Source organism: Raphanus sativus, chromosome 2, assembly GCF_000801105.2.
Source record: "Raphanus sativus cultivar WK10039 chromosome 2, ASM80110v3, whole genome shotgun sequence".
In the NCBI taxonomy this organism is placed as follows: domain Eukaryota; kingdom Viridiplantae; phylum Streptophyta; class Magnoliopsida; order Brassicales; family Brassicaceae; genus Raphanus; species Raphanus sativus.
The window spans coordinates 9,407,326-9,422,991 of NC_079512.1; the positions used below are offsets into that span (position 1 = coordinate 9,407,326).

Below are 15,666 nucleotides of genomic sequence, written 5' to 3' on the forward strand. Positions count from 1 at the left end.
GTAAAACTAGTTTATAAGAGTTTATAAGTTGATTTTTTGTCAACTGATTGATAATGTTTATGAATGGTGAATATCCAGTCTACTTAATGCTAGGCAAAATGAATATAAGAAACTCAAAAATGATTTATAAACATTTATAAACTGATTTGTAAAGGTCTACTTGTAAACTATTTATACAAGTTTATAAAACCATTTATTAACCGTTTATAATTTTATAAGAGTTTAGAAAACCTTGTATCAACCATCTATAAAGTTTATAAACCTATTTATATAACTATTTATAAAGGTTTATAAAATTAATTTCTAAGCGATTATAAACTGATTTGATTAACCGAGAGGTAACTCTGTTAAACATAGAGGAGAGTACACTATTTGATTTAGCAGAGGTTGATATCAACTCGAGGATGAAACTCTCGTGGTTGCATTTATCTCTTTGTTAACGCCTTTGGTAGTGTGACGTGAGGTTGTTGCCTCTGATTTTCTGCCTTTCGCGCCATCATCTTCTTCCTCTTCTTCTTTATAGAACGACACTATCACCCTGATGACCTCAGTTCCTTCACCTTCCGAAACTCATCGTAATGTACTCATCTATGTTCGTTGAAACGTGTGTTTTTCTCACCATCCCCATCTGTGTCTTTTGCACAGAAACAGAAACATATGGAGATGAGATCAAACAAAATAATAAAAACATGAAACTCAATATTTAGTTTGGTTTTGAGGAGGACTACCTTCATCATCTTGATCCATTGGATCTACTTCATCCTCCTCCTCAGACGAGCTCCAGCCACCAGAACCAGACCCCAGGTTAGTATGTCTACTAGACAAGGCAGCCTCTGCCTCTTTGAGAACAATTCTCAGTTCTGCGGCACGTTGCATATCGTAGAGGCATTCGTCATCTTCTTCTAGGAGACACATACCCAGTCCTGCACATACCCTGACACAATCAATCAAGAAACACCCACAAAGAGAAGGCATATTATAAATTGTGTTTCCTGGATTAAAAATTTATCAGAACCATCTCTAGGATTCTACATCTAGAATGACAGATTTTCAAATTAACCAACTAAAGCAAGCACAAGATTCCCCCAGAAAAGAGTAGCAATTGTTAGCTTCTTAGATGAGTTTCATATAATTTTTACTTGCACACGCTTTAGTTTTGATTAGGTTTAGATGATACCAAGTGTATAATTTGGTATAAGCATATGTATACTCAAAAGTGTATGATAGTACAGAAGTTATGCACATATATAGATGCAAAGAGAAAGGGAAGAAATGAGAAGTAGAGAAACCATCATCATCAATCATAGGTTCAGTGATCTTCTGCCTAAAACGCTTGTTAGATTCAATTTCCACTATATTAGCTTCATCCCATTGTACACGCCCTCTGCCACACACAAAAATTGAACATCTTCATTGCTGCACACGAGAGATTAGTATTCGAAGGCCTTATAAAAACAACCACCGTGAGAAACTAAACCACATTATTGAAAAGTTCATTTCTGCTTACAGAACAAACCAATATCTGAACCTATAAATCTAATGACGAAAAAGTTCCCAGAGAATAATATAATCAGCTGCTCAAAAATGAAAATACATAAACACTAACAAGACATTTTTCAAAGGAGTAGTAAAGAAAATCAGTCATAGAAGGCTTAGAACTTCATGCCTATAGATAGCCATCCATCAAACGAAACTAACACAACTGACCAACCTGGCGAAAAAAGAACAAGAAAGGTCGGTGTGAAAGCCACAGTCGCTCTACACGGGGAAGAGTCATCGTCAAAGACGAAGAAGATACCACAAGTTGAGGAAGCTTCAGATCTGGCCAATTTAAGATCTCCAGACACAGATCGGAAGTCTGTCGTCAGAGCTCGTCATCCTTCACCGGATCTCTTCGTTTTTCGTCGGAGCTCTTCGTTTTTCGTCGGAGCTCTTCGTTCTTCTTCGTCGGAGATCTTCCTCTTTCTCTAGAGCTTGTCGGTGTTAGCCGTGTACAATCACGCTGAGAAAAGTTAGGGTAGAATAGTCTTTTACCTATTAATATTTTAGTGGTAAAATTGATTAGTGTAAATTTGAAAAGTGGTAGTATGAAAGTGGTATTTTTGGCAATTTCTCTATATTCATATATAACTATATAGTATAAATTATTAAGATATTGATAGACGGTTAACTACGATCAACCAATGATTTACTTATCCAAAGAGTGAGCTTAAATTGTATTTATCAATACAAACAACAAAAATAACTCACCACTGTGCTACGCTCTAATATGTCTTATAACATGGGGTCATTGGTTTAAAATAAGTTATAATGTTTTAATTTTAGTAAAACAGTTGGGATAAGTTTGATCAATATCATGTATTTTTGAAAATTTTCTAAAATTAAAAAAACATCTTGTATTCATCTTAAGTATACTAGAGTCTTTGTCCGCGCTACACGCGGAAAATGTGTTTAATTTCGATAGAAATCTTCAAAGATTTAGAAATTGTAGTTGTTATATTTAATAAATGTTGGACGGGTGGAATTGAAGATATGGAGCTTGTTCTTTAAAATATTCCTAAGGTTTTTATAGGATTATCAAAAGTTAGATTATTTTAAGTATACGTGGAGAAAGGTTACCATTGTCAAACTTTTATGGTGATGTAGAATATGGTAGAGAAAGAGTGTGGTAGCTGAAATAATGATCAAATCATGTTTAAAATTGATAAATTCTGTATGAAAGCAGGAAAAGTTGATACCATGAATAAACACAGAAATCTGGAATCAAATGGTAGAGTATTTCTAAGAAATGATAGGTAGATGTAATGTAGTCTGTATGAAAGGGAGAGTCTGAAATTGTTAAAGAAGCAATTAGTTTACTTAAATTTGAAATAGAAATGAAGGCATAATAATTTTTTGAATAGACATAATTTTTATTTGAATTTTATCGGTTTACTATTATGTGAATATTTGATATTGTATGTTTTATTGTTTATCTTAGTTTCTTAATTATGGTTATTTTAATATTTCAATAAATTTTTGATTTTAACTTATTTATGAATGGATAATATTATTTTAATTTTATTTGTTCAATATATCATATTTTTAGTTTTAAAATAGGATTAATATTTTATGAAAAAAAAACACGACAATAAAGATTGTGAAGGTAGAGAAAGATATTTTTTTCTTCTCTTTTATAGAATTCTGCTTATTCTGCTTATTTCTTATGCGGGATGATGTATATGTTTTTTTGTATTCTAATATTTAGTTTCCATTTTAAAATTCTAATATTTTTTATAAATTTCATTGTATTGTATGAAAATATGATATACAATAATGTTTGTAATTCTTATAGATTCACCAATATGTTAACTATTTTACTTAAGATATTAGCTTATTTAGAATTTAGGAATTGTTCACTAAAAAAAATTCTAGGAAATTTTTTATCTTAGTGTGACATATTTTAAGTGATTATTTGGATAATTTATGATCTATAACTTCAGAAACGTTAATAATATCCTTTGCAAGTTTCTTTTTATTTTTTTGTTTAATTCAATTTTTGAATCATCAATTTACTTGTGTCACAACTTCGCATATATGAAAATCCTCTTACTGTTATATGATTTAATTTTTAAAATTTTTATTATAGCAGTTATTTGTTTGCTTTTGTACTAAATTTTATAAATGTTACACATTTTTATAATTATTAACTTTGCTTTAAATCGAAACATGAATTCCATTTTCTAATTTAACACATTCTGTGTTATTATAAAATAAATTTACCATTTTAATGTACACTGATTGACCACTGCAGTGTAAAAATAATTTTCCTTATTTTTACGGTTGCTAGATATGAACACAGAACGTCAAAGACGTTTCTTAATTAATTTTCCTTATATTCGATCTTCTACATATCACCAGTTGCTTTCTAAAAATAAAAATAAACATTAATCATCATGTGGAAATAGAGAAGAAACGTCTTAGATCATCAACTGTTATGGACCAACTCATAGTTCTCACCATGAACTTCTTGTGAGCATCATTCAACTTCTCCACAGGCTTTGCATTTCTGCACAAAATTTCACACTTTATCAATCAAACCAATGTGACAAAAGCTGATACGAAAGAGACCAAAATGAAGAAGACTTACCTAGAGATTCCTAGATTGAAGATCTCATTAGCCTACTTCACCTTACCCTTGAACTCCATGTACAATGCGTAAGCTATGTAGTACAAAGCATGTGTCTTCCGAATATCATTAACTTCCAAGAACTTGTAAATCACTTCAGCATCAGCGCAATGCTCCGCCTTCAAAACAGAGTAACCACTTCCCTTTAGTACTACTTTTCCAATACAAAGAAGATCATTCGAAGGAGCTAAAAATAGAGAGAAAGCATTACATGTTCCAACCAGACTTTGAGATAACGAAGGTCATCCTTGTACCGCTCCGAGTGCCAGAACTTTCTCACGCATTGCCCAGATTTTCATCATATCTCACGTATTGCAAAGAGTCTTAAGTATCCCCGAGCAGGCGAGCACTCTGTGTATCAGACCTTATACAAAGCTCTTCGAGTGTCAATTGGTGCAGACTGGATTATATAGTCATTGCTGTATATCTCTGGATTAAAGAAGACCTGTAACACACAAAATATATAACATCGGTAATAAACAGAAAATTGAAAGAGCATCTTCTATATAAACACCATTCAGTAATCAGAACAAAATGCTAAGAACACCATCGAACCTGAGTTTCCAAGGCAGTATATGAAAACCATCGAACCTGAGATTGTAAACCGGCAGGAACTGGCAGCGATTGATTTCCACTCTCTGATGATTTCGTTGTGGAGAATTAGTCAGAAACGCAGAGATTTGGAGAAGAGGTATATGTAGCTATAAGTTTTAGGGAAGGGTAAGAGTTGAATAGCCATTGATTGTTGCAGTTAATAATGGGGTTTTAAGATTCATGAATGTGGAAATGTGACGTTTCAAAGGAGGTTCAGAAGAAGACGATCAGACGGATTGTGGATTTCTAGTGATAGCAACATTTGGGCCAGATTTAATTTTTTGAAACCACGAAAACCTAATTTTAACTTTTAGTTGACAGAGCTAGTGACATGGCAGAATAACACTTTTTCATTCGTTGATTTTTCAGAGTGACGTAGACAGCTTAAAAAGCCTCCCTCAATCCCTTTTAGTATAGTTTTGATATGTTGAAGAGCTAACTTTTTTTTTTTTGAAAAATGGTTAAACCCGGGTCAATGATGACACAAGCCTAACCTCCGGGTGGAGGTACAGTGATAGAACCAAAATCAAGCACCGTCCTTTTTGGTTCATGGACACGGCCCAACATGGAGATCATGTCGACCAGCTTGATCCAACCGAGATTTTTCCATCAGATCGTGACACTTCTTTGGAGCTGAATGAGCTGAGTGAGATAAGTGACACTATTATGGAGCTGGATGAGCTAAGTGACACTAAAGAAGGAGCTGGTTTTGATGCACCCTTGGATAGCACACTGGACAAAACAGACATGCATGGTTTGGTCATGGGAAGCAGTAATGATATATGCTCATTGTTTGACTCATATCTTCCAAACCACGAGGATTCTACGCATGAAATCACTTGGAGAATGTGCTCAACTCAATTACAGAACTCCTCGACGAAGAATCAGATCAAACGGAGTTCAGATGTGGAAGTTATGCAATTTACAAATCAGGTGATCTTCAGTTCTCGCGAATTCGGGCTGTGTGGATCGTCCGGCGTGGATCCCGTTCATTCCCACCGTGGACCAGCACGACCAGAATGAACCTGGACAGTGTCTGAAGATTCACTTTGACCAGTCTGCCTCAATTTCACCAACCTTGACCAGTCTTCATCAAATTCCACAAATTTGACTCATTAATAATTTTCTAGTCAATGTTGTCTTTTTCTATGCATTGTTTTCCACAATTTCTTTATGTTTCTCTTTGACTACAAGTAGTATAAATATATAGTCTCATCTATGAATAAAATCAGATCAATTTGGTTGTTTTATTTTGTTCTTCTTCTCTGAGTGAGAGAGAGTTCTTTAGCTAGTTCATCGGTTTGAACCGGCTTGTTGATTTGGTGGTCAGCCAATTATCTTTGTGTTGTATTTGGTGGTTAGCCAACGCACTACATTCGTTCTTTGGTGGTTAGCCTTAGATCGTTGGTATATCAAGAGTCATTCCGCACCTCTTGACGATCCGTTCGATCCATCCCAGTTCCAGAAGTTCCTTCGACTTCTCGGTTCATATCCAACATCCGGCCAAAGCCATCCTTCCCGATTTTGGGCGTATCATTTGGTATCAGAGCCACTTTGGCTGGTTTGTTTTCTATCTTCTTTTCACCTTCTCATCTCTTCATCATTTCTTATTTCTTTTTGGATCCGGACTGTTCCTTTACTCCCTTGTGATCGCCACTAAAAAAAAAAAGAGAAAAAAAGAAAAAAAAAGAGAAAAAAGAAAAAAAAAAAAAAAAAAGAGAAAAAAAAAGTAAAAGATTGGTTTGAATCACTTGGAGTGGTGGAAGAGAAAGCCTGCTGGCCGAGGAGAAATCCGGCCTTAGGACAGTTAAGGCGAATCCACAAAAAAAAAAAAAATCTCTTCATCTTCATTTCTTTTCTTTTTCCACAAAGTTTGTTTTGGGATTTTGATTGCTGAATTTTGACTGCCTATCATCCTTTGAACCAGTAGAAAGAACTCCGAGAGATCACCTAAAAATCGAGAGCTAAACACTTTGAGAGTGTGAGGATTTTATTTGCTAACTCGGTTGTTAAGTTTTTTTTTCAGGATGTTTGGACTTCTCAAGAAATCAAAACCACAACAAGACGTCTGCTTTCCATTTAAAACTGTTTTTGAAAAGGAGCAATTGAATTTTGATAAGAAACAGTTTGCTTCTAATGGGTTTGATGTTGTGCAGAAACAAAGGAAGAGACGAAACAGGTCCAATGATGATGAGAAGTGGGTCAGAAGTGGTGATCGTCCCTTCACCAAAACCAAGAGAAGCAGCCGTGATGTGTTTGATCAGAATGAGAATCAGACTTATGCCAGTTTGGAGAAGATGTTGTATAAGGCGATTCATGCTGTCCGGCAACTTAAAAGGAAGGAAAACACCAACACTTCTTCAGCACCAAAACAGCAATGTAAGTCTTCTTACCTTTCAAATTCTGATTTGAAAACTAATGATATTTCTTTTGATAAAAGCAAAGCTGTGAAACCCACAAGCAAGGCTCTTTCTACCAGGTGCTTCAAATGCCATAAGGTCGGCCATTATGCTAACAAATGTCAAAAACAAAAACCGTTGGTGACCTTGAAGAACGTTGAAACAGAGCCAGAAAAGGAAGTATCTTTGTCCATTCGAAAGCCGGACCACATTCATAATGAGCTTTGTGTTGATTATAATCCTTTTGCTTATAATCCTTTTCCATTTAATGATTCAGATTTGAGGACAAATCTTTTTGAAGAGGGAGAGTATGATAGAACCAAGATCAAGCACCGTCCTTTTTGGTTCATGGACACGGCCCAACATGGAGATCATGTCGACCAGCTTGATCCAACCGAGATTTTTCCATCAGATCGTGACACTTCTTTGGAGCTGAATGAGCTGAGTGAGATAAGTGACACTATTATGGAGCTGGATGAGCTAAGTGACACTAAAGAAGGAGCTGGTTTTGATGCACCCTTGGATAGCACACTGGACAAAACAGACATGCATGGTTTGGTCATGGGAAGCAGTAATGATATATGCTCATTGTTTGACTCATATCTTCCAAACCACGAGGATTCTACGCATGAAATCACTTGGAGAATGTGCTCAACTCAATTACAGAACTCCTCGACGAAGAATCAGATCAAACGGAGTTCAGATGTGGAAGTTATGCAATTTACAAATCAGGTGATCTTCAGTTCTCGCGAATTCGGGCTGTGTGGATCGTCCGGCGTGGATCCCGTTCATTCCCACCGTGGACCAGCACGACCAGAATGAACCTGGACAGTGTCTGAAGATTCACTTTGACCAGTCTGCCTCAATTTCACCAACCTTGACCAGTCTTCATCAAATTCCACAAATTTGACTCATTAATAATTTTCTAGTCAATGTTGTCTTTTTCTATGCATTGTTTTCCACAATTTCTTTATGTTTCTCTTTGACTACAAGTAGTATAAATATATAGTCTCATCTATGAATAAAATCAGATCAATTTGGTTGTTTTATTTTGTTCTTCTTCTCTGAGTGAGAGAGAGTTCTTTAGCTAGTTCATCGGTTTGAACCGGCTTGTTGATTTGGTGGTCAGCCAATTATCTTTGTGTTGTATTTGGTGGTTAGCCAACGCACTACATTCGTTCTTTGGTGGTTAGCCTTAGATCGTTGGTATATCAAGAGTCATTCCGCACCTCTTGACGATCCGTTCGATCCATCCCAGTTCCAGAAGTTCCTTCGACTTCTCGGTTCATATCCAACATCCGGCCAAAGCCATCCTTCCCGATTTTGGGCGTATCATTTGGTATCAGAGCCACTTTGGCTGGTTTGTTTTCTATCTTCTTTTCACCTTCTCATCTCTTCATCATTTCTTATTTCTTTTTGGATCCGGACTGTTCCTTTACTCCCTTGTGATCGCCACTAAAAAAAAAAAGAGAAAAAAAAGAAAAAAAAAGAGAAAAAAGAAAAAAAAAAGAAAAAAAAAGAGAAAAAAAAAGTAAAAGATTGGTTTGAATCACTTGGAGTGGTGGAAGAGAAAGCCTGCTGGCCGAGGAGAAATCCGGCCTTAGGACAGTTAAGGCGAATCCACAAAAAAAAAAAAAAATCTCTTCATCTTCATTTCTTTTCTTTTTCCACAAAGTTTGTTTTGGGATTTTGATTGCTGAATTTTGACTGCCTATCATCCTTTGAACCAGTAGAAAGAACTCCGAGAGATCACCTAAAAATCGAGAGCTAAACACTTTGAGAGTGTGAGGATTTTATTTGCTAACTCGGTTGTTAAGTTTTTTTTTCAGGATGTTTGGACTTCTCAAGAAATCAAAACCACAACAAGACGTCTGCTTTCCATTTAAAACTGTTTTTGAAAAGGAGCAATTGAATTTTGATAAGAAACAGTTTGCTTCTAATGGGTTTGATGTTGTGCAGAAACAAAGGAAGAGACGAAACAGGTCCAATGATGATGAGAAGTGGGTCAGAAGTGGTGATCGTCCCTTCACCAAAACCAAGAGAAGCAGCCGTGATGTGTTTGATCAGAATGAGAATCAGACTTATGCCAGTTTGGAGAAGATGTTGTATAAGGCGATTCATGCTGTCCGGCAACTTAAAAGGAAGGAAAACACCAACACTTCTTCAGCACCAAAACAGCAATGTAAGTCTTCTTACCTTTCAAATTCTGATTTGAAAACTAATGATATTTCTTTTGATAAAAGCAAAGCTGTGAAACCCACAAGCAAGGCTCTTTCTACCAGGTGCTTCAAATGCCATAAGGTCGGCCATTATGCTAACAAATGTCAAAAACAAAAACCGTTGGTGACCTTGAAGAACGTTGAAACAGAGCCAGAAAAGGAAGTATCTTTGTCCATTCGAAAGCCGGACCACATTCATAATGAGCTTTGTGTTGATTATAATCCTTTTGCTTATAATCCTTTTCCATTTAATGATTCAGATTTGAGGACAAATCTTTTTGAAGAGGGAGAGTATGATAGAACCAAGATCAAGCACCGTCCTTTTTGGTTCATGGACACGGCCCAACATGGAGATCATGTCGACCAGCTTGATCCAACCGAGATTTTTCCATCAGATCGTGACACTTCTTTGGAGCTGAATGAGCTGAGTGAGATAAGTGACACTATTATGGAGCTGGATGAGCTAAGTGACACTAAAGAAGGAGCTGGTTTTGATGCACCCTTGGATAGCACACTGGACAAAACAGACATGCATGGTTTGGTCATGGGAAGCAGTAATGATATATGCTCATTGTTTGACTCATATCTTCCAAACCACGAGGATTCTACGCATGAAATCACTTGGAGAATGTGCTCAACTCAATTACAGAACTCCTCGACGAAGAATCAGATCAAACGGAGTTCAGATGTGGAAGTTATGCAATTTACAAATCAGGTGATCTTCAGTTCTCGCGAATTCGGGCTGTGTGGATCGTCCGGCGTGGATCCCGTTCATTCCCACCGTGGACCAGCACGACCAGAATGAACCTGGACAGTGTCTGAAGATTCACTTTGACCAGTCTGCCTCAATTTCACCAACCTTGACCAGTCTTCATCAAATTCCACAAATTTGACTCATTAATAATTTTCTAGTCAATGTTGTCTTTTTCTATGCATTGTTTTCCACAATTTCTTTATGTTTCTCTTTGACTACAAGTAGTATAAATATATAGTCTCATCTATGAATAAAATCAGATCAATTTGGTTGTTTTATTTTGTTCTTCTTCTCTGAGTGAGAGAGAGTTCTTTAGCTAGTTCATCGGTTTGAACCGGCTTGTTGATTTGGTGGTCAGCCAATTATCTTTGTGTTGTATTTGGTGGTTAGCCAACGCACTACATTCGTTCTTTGGTGGTTAGCCTTAGATCGTTGGTATATCAAGAGTCATTCCGCACCTCTTGACGATCCGTTCGATCCATCCCAGTTCCAGAAGTTCCTTCGACTTCTCGGTTCATATCCAACATCCGGCCAAAGCCATCCTTCCCGATTTTGGGCGTATCATACAGCCCACGGATAGACTCTCTCCTGGGCATTCAAATGAGTCGAAAGCAATAACTCATATCCGTGTGGCCGGTGGGGTTTGAACCCGGATTCGCCTTATTGGGTTTCTCAATTCCCTCAAGCGCCACTAGGCCACCGCCACCGGTTTTGAAGAGCTAACTTCTAGTACAATAAAAATGTTCTATTGAGATATTTCGTCAAGTACAAAATTTTAATCGATACTTTTCAATACATAAAATACAAAATCCATATTAACGTGTGCTCAGTATGATAATTCCATTTATTAGGTCACACACATAAGATTTTTTTCTTTTATAATTGTTTTCCTGGTATTTTAATAACATATTTTAAATGAATATGCTAGAATAAAAATATGTCAATTCGTTCAGTAATGTTTTGTGGGAACTAATTTGGATAAAAATTTATATCGCCCACATTTGTTGGTATAATTTTAAATGACCAAAAGATTTGTAATGGAATCTTAAATATCTAACAAATCTTCTAACAATACTAATATATTGTTTTTCTTTTAAAATAATTAAAATGGTTTATAACTAATATAAGTAATGGCACACTTGAAAATACTTAATCAAATCAAGGATATCTCAAAAAAGACCTCATGTTTTATATTTTTTGATCTTTGTAGTTTTTTTGTTTAAAATTAAAAATTACATTTATGTGGTCATTTTAAATGATAATTGCAATACATCTAAATATTTGAAAATATTGAAAATCTTTTTTCACATAGTTTTTAGTTTTTTTTGGCAACAATGTCCCCAAATAGGAACATGGCAGAACACTATTAAATTAGTGTCTGCCTATGATCTTTCTGGGTTTGATCAGACTTAAAATAGTGTTACATAAAAAAAGAAGATAAAACTTGAAATAAATGTAAGAATCAGTAGGGCACAACAGGGCTACCTAAGATTTTGGGTTTGAAAAAAAACGATTTCAGGCAAAATTAGTTAGAGAGATGGTTCAAACAAAACGGTTGTTCAAAAAAAAAAAAAAAGATTGTTCAAACAAAACTTACTTCCATTGACTCAGTATACAGACGTAATGGAATCTGTCAACAATGGGTTCTCCACGCAAATACACTCAACGAAGGTTTAATATAGAGTCAAGTGCTTCTAAGTTAATTTAAGATCATATTACACGCAAATACACTCACATAGTTTTTAGTTATAATTTAATTTAGGATGTAAAAATATATTGAAATATTTTTAAGTTTGCTAAATAGAACAAAACAATTATACAACAAACAAATCAATCCTAAAGTTAAGGGCTATTTAAAATATAAGAAACTTTAAAATTAAATATTTTTGGATTAAATAAATTTTGTTAGAATTAAATAGATTTTGTTAGGATTAAAATACAAAGCATATGTTTAAAATAACTCAATAGCATAGAATGGTAGATATTGTTGAAACAGGAGGATACCTCAAAAATGGTCTTATGTTTTAATACTATTGATTATATATAATATATGTTGTTTGTGAATATTTTGCAATACTACATAACCTAAACTTTAAAATCATGAGTTTAATATATATATATATATATATATTATAATTGTTTGAAAGTATTGCATTTTTAAATTAATTATTATTATTTTTATTTATTTGTTAATTTTTTAAAAAATATTATACATTATGTTAACTTATTTCTAGTATTTATATTTGTTTTTATAAAGTTACCTTATTTGATATTGATTTATATTTTATTTTTAAATAAACAATTTTTGAAATATTAACATTTTAAAATAACTAAATTACTATTTTATATAGTATATATTTGTTTGTGTATACCACTAAGTTTTTTTTCATTGTGCAAAAGTTACTTAAATAATTTATTTTCTGTTTTCTGTCAATATCCATTTTATAAGATTATATGGTAATCGATTTTGAATCGTTCTAAAGAAGTGCTTGCTCCAACCGGATCCAATGTCATTTAAGAACATCACTATTCCTATTTTTTCGAAAAAAGAATTTGCATGTAAATTCCTGGATGATATGAGGGATAATAAAACCCAAAAAAATCATTTTGTAGAAGACAAAATAAGACTAGTTCGAAAGCAAACACGGACCGTCAACTAAGTTCCCAATCATGCTCACCATATAGTATTGATATGTAAATTTTGTAAACAGCATATCGCCCATAGAAGTCCTTTCATCATAACATTGAGAACTAAGAGATTTTGCGGCAGCCTTGTAGTCCAAAACATTAACTCCCATATAATTCTATGATTTCACCCTATTCCACTAACCGTACCATGATTGGCCAATAAAACATCAATTTGACAAGTCGGAATTTGGGGTTCCATAGGAGAGTCAAAACAGTGTAAGACACCGATGGTGAATCATCTTCTTCTTTGTCTTTTTGAAGGTTAGCTTTTCACTAGCATTCCGCTTCTGGGGAGGCTAGTCTGAGGGTGTCTAATGGTAAAACATCCTTTCCATCAAATACTTTACTAATTCTATCTTTTCAAATATACCACAAAATCCTAGGAAATGTGTCAATAAATGATTCTGAATAGACCATATCTTTTTCTCTTCAAAATAAGAATTTCATGGTTTGATAAACAAAGTTATTCAGGAATAAACCCAAAAGAGACAGATAGATTTTTTTTTTGTCTTCAAACTAGCACTCAAAAGTCAAAATAATTAAATGTTTTCTTAAAAGGTTAAATAACACTTACATCCTCATTTATAATTTAATTAGTTATATTTTTAACAAATTTTAATTAATTATCTATTAAATATATAAATACATAAATATTTTAAATTCAAATAATAAAATCTAGAAATAAATTTTTACGGTTTTCAAAAATAAATTCAAATTAATTTTGAGAAATGATTTTTCTTATAAAAACTTTAGAACACTTTTGTGAGCGTGTGATATATTTCTAAATTTGTGATTTTTCCCGAATTTAGGAATGTCTTCATAAATGTGTAAATAAACTTTTTGAATATAACTTGTATCTAGATCTACGAAGTTCTTCTTAAGTATGTATGTCCTTCTTTTGTCAGCAACTTAAAGAGATTTATATAGATTCAGCAAGCGATTTCTTGTTTGCACTGTATGCGAGACTGTCAACCCTTGAATTCTGTGTCTGTGGTATATAATGAGCTCTAAGCTATTGAAACTTATGTTCAAGATCTTTATGTCTTCCAAATAACTTGCAATGGCTGGCTATTCTTGTGGTTCCGAAACCATATTCACCAACTGAGAACAAATCAGTGCAAATGTAACAGTAAACTGTCATAGATTCCTCATACATTTCATTGCCCAAATGAGAGCCTTTATCTTTAAGTGAAATGGTGTCTGACTCACTCTTGTATTCATCGCTCTCATTAAACCATCAAAACCATCCTTGTCTTGAATAGATTTCCTAATTTTTTTCATGATCAATCCATAAAGCACCATACACCTGGGATGGACAGTACTATTGCATCTACTGGTAATAGTTTGATCGATTCTATGTGTATGTCGTTTTATTGAATTTGATTTATATGCATATTCGGAAAATATTTTTAATATATATAATGTATCCCAAAAAATTAAGAAAATAATTTTAAGTTGTATAATATTTTTATATATTTATATATCAAATTCACGAAGACCTTCTAAAAATTTAGGAAGATGTTATATATATTTTAAAATATTTATTAAGTATACATATAATTCAAATTCAATAAGGTATTTCATAAATACATAATCATGAAGGTTTTCCGAAATATACATTTAAAATGTATTTTTAAATGGAAAAATTGTCATTTAAATCACAAATTTTTAAATTTGGTTGAAAAAGCATGAATTTTCCCTTGAACCATTTAAAACACCAACTTAGTTTAACTAGGCATTTTAAACATCAATTTAATTTGACTAAACTAAACTAAACACAATGTTAACTCGGCTAACGAAATGATTAAACGGAGTTAACGACCGTCTCTCATCTCCGTTAAGTCCAAAACGAAGTCGTTTAAAAATCTTTCAAAAAACCACATCTGGGTGAAATCGAACCCGTAACCAAAGACACTATCGTTGGAAGGCTAAACCACTAGAACACTTGCATTTTTCTTAACTTGATTGACTACTAAAAGTTATTATTATGAAACCTCTAAATCATCTTCTTCCACCATAAATCCCTAAATGATTTTATAAATATTAAAACTTGTAAATAGCTTATTAAATATTAATTTTTATTTATAAGTATTATGAAAAATAGTTCTTGTAAATAACTAAATGATAATAAATTATTTTTAATTATATTTTTTAATTATTAGCAATACTAAATGATTTTTAATTATAATTTTTAATTATAATTTTTAATAGTACTAAAATATATTTAATTAAAAATAAAAGTCATAATTAAAATCATTTATTATTATTAGTAATTAAAATCATAATTAAAATCATTTTTTATTATTAGTAATTAAAATTATAATTAAAAATCATTTAGTATTACTAGTAATTAAATTTTTTAGTTAATTATTATTATAAATCGGACAAGTTATTATTAATTATAATTTTTAGTAAATACTAAAATATTTTTAATTAAAAATCATAATTAAAAATAATTTTTTATTATTATTAATTAAAAATCATTTAGTATCATTTAGTTATTTATAAGTAGTATTTTTAATATACTTATAAATGAAACTTAATATTATAAATTTCTTAATAATTATTATAAGTTTTAATATTTTTAATAATACTCACAAAATTTTGAATAATTAATAAGCTATTTACAAGTTTAAATATTTATAAAATCATTTAAGGATTTATAGTTTAAGATGATTATTTGGAGGTTTTATAATAATAACTATTAGTAGTAAATCAAGTTTAAAAATGCAAGTGGTCTAGTGGTTTAGGCTTCCATTGACTGTGTCTTTGGTCACGGGTTCAATTCCACCCTGAGTTGATATTTTTAAAGATTTTAAAACGATGTCGTTTTGGAATTCCCTC

General features: G+C 32.9%; 2 long non-coding RNA genes across 2 annotated transcripts; both read right to left on the reverse strand.

Moving 5' to 3' along the window:
• Positions 1–237: 237 nt before the first annotated feature.
• LOC130499920 (uncharacterized) lies at positions 238–2,071 on the reverse strand. The gene is made up of 3 exons (XR_008938780.1): positions 1,712–2,071; positions 729–1,384; positions 238–634 (listed from the first exon to the last, which is right to left on the reverse strand). It is a non-coding gene; the product is annotated as an uncharacterized LOC130499920 (long non-coding RNA).
• Positions 2,072–3,830: 1,759 nt separating this feature from the next.
• Positions 3,831–5,020, reverse strand: LOC108841322 (uncharacterized). Its single transcript, XR_001948100.2, has 4 exons — positions 4,724–5,020; positions 4,380–4,613; positions 4,130–4,287; positions 3,831–4,048 (listed from the first exon to the last, which is right to left on the reverse strand). It is a non-coding gene; the product is annotated as an uncharacterized LOC108841322 (long non-coding RNA).
• Positions 5,021–15,666: the final 10,646 nt, after the last annotated feature.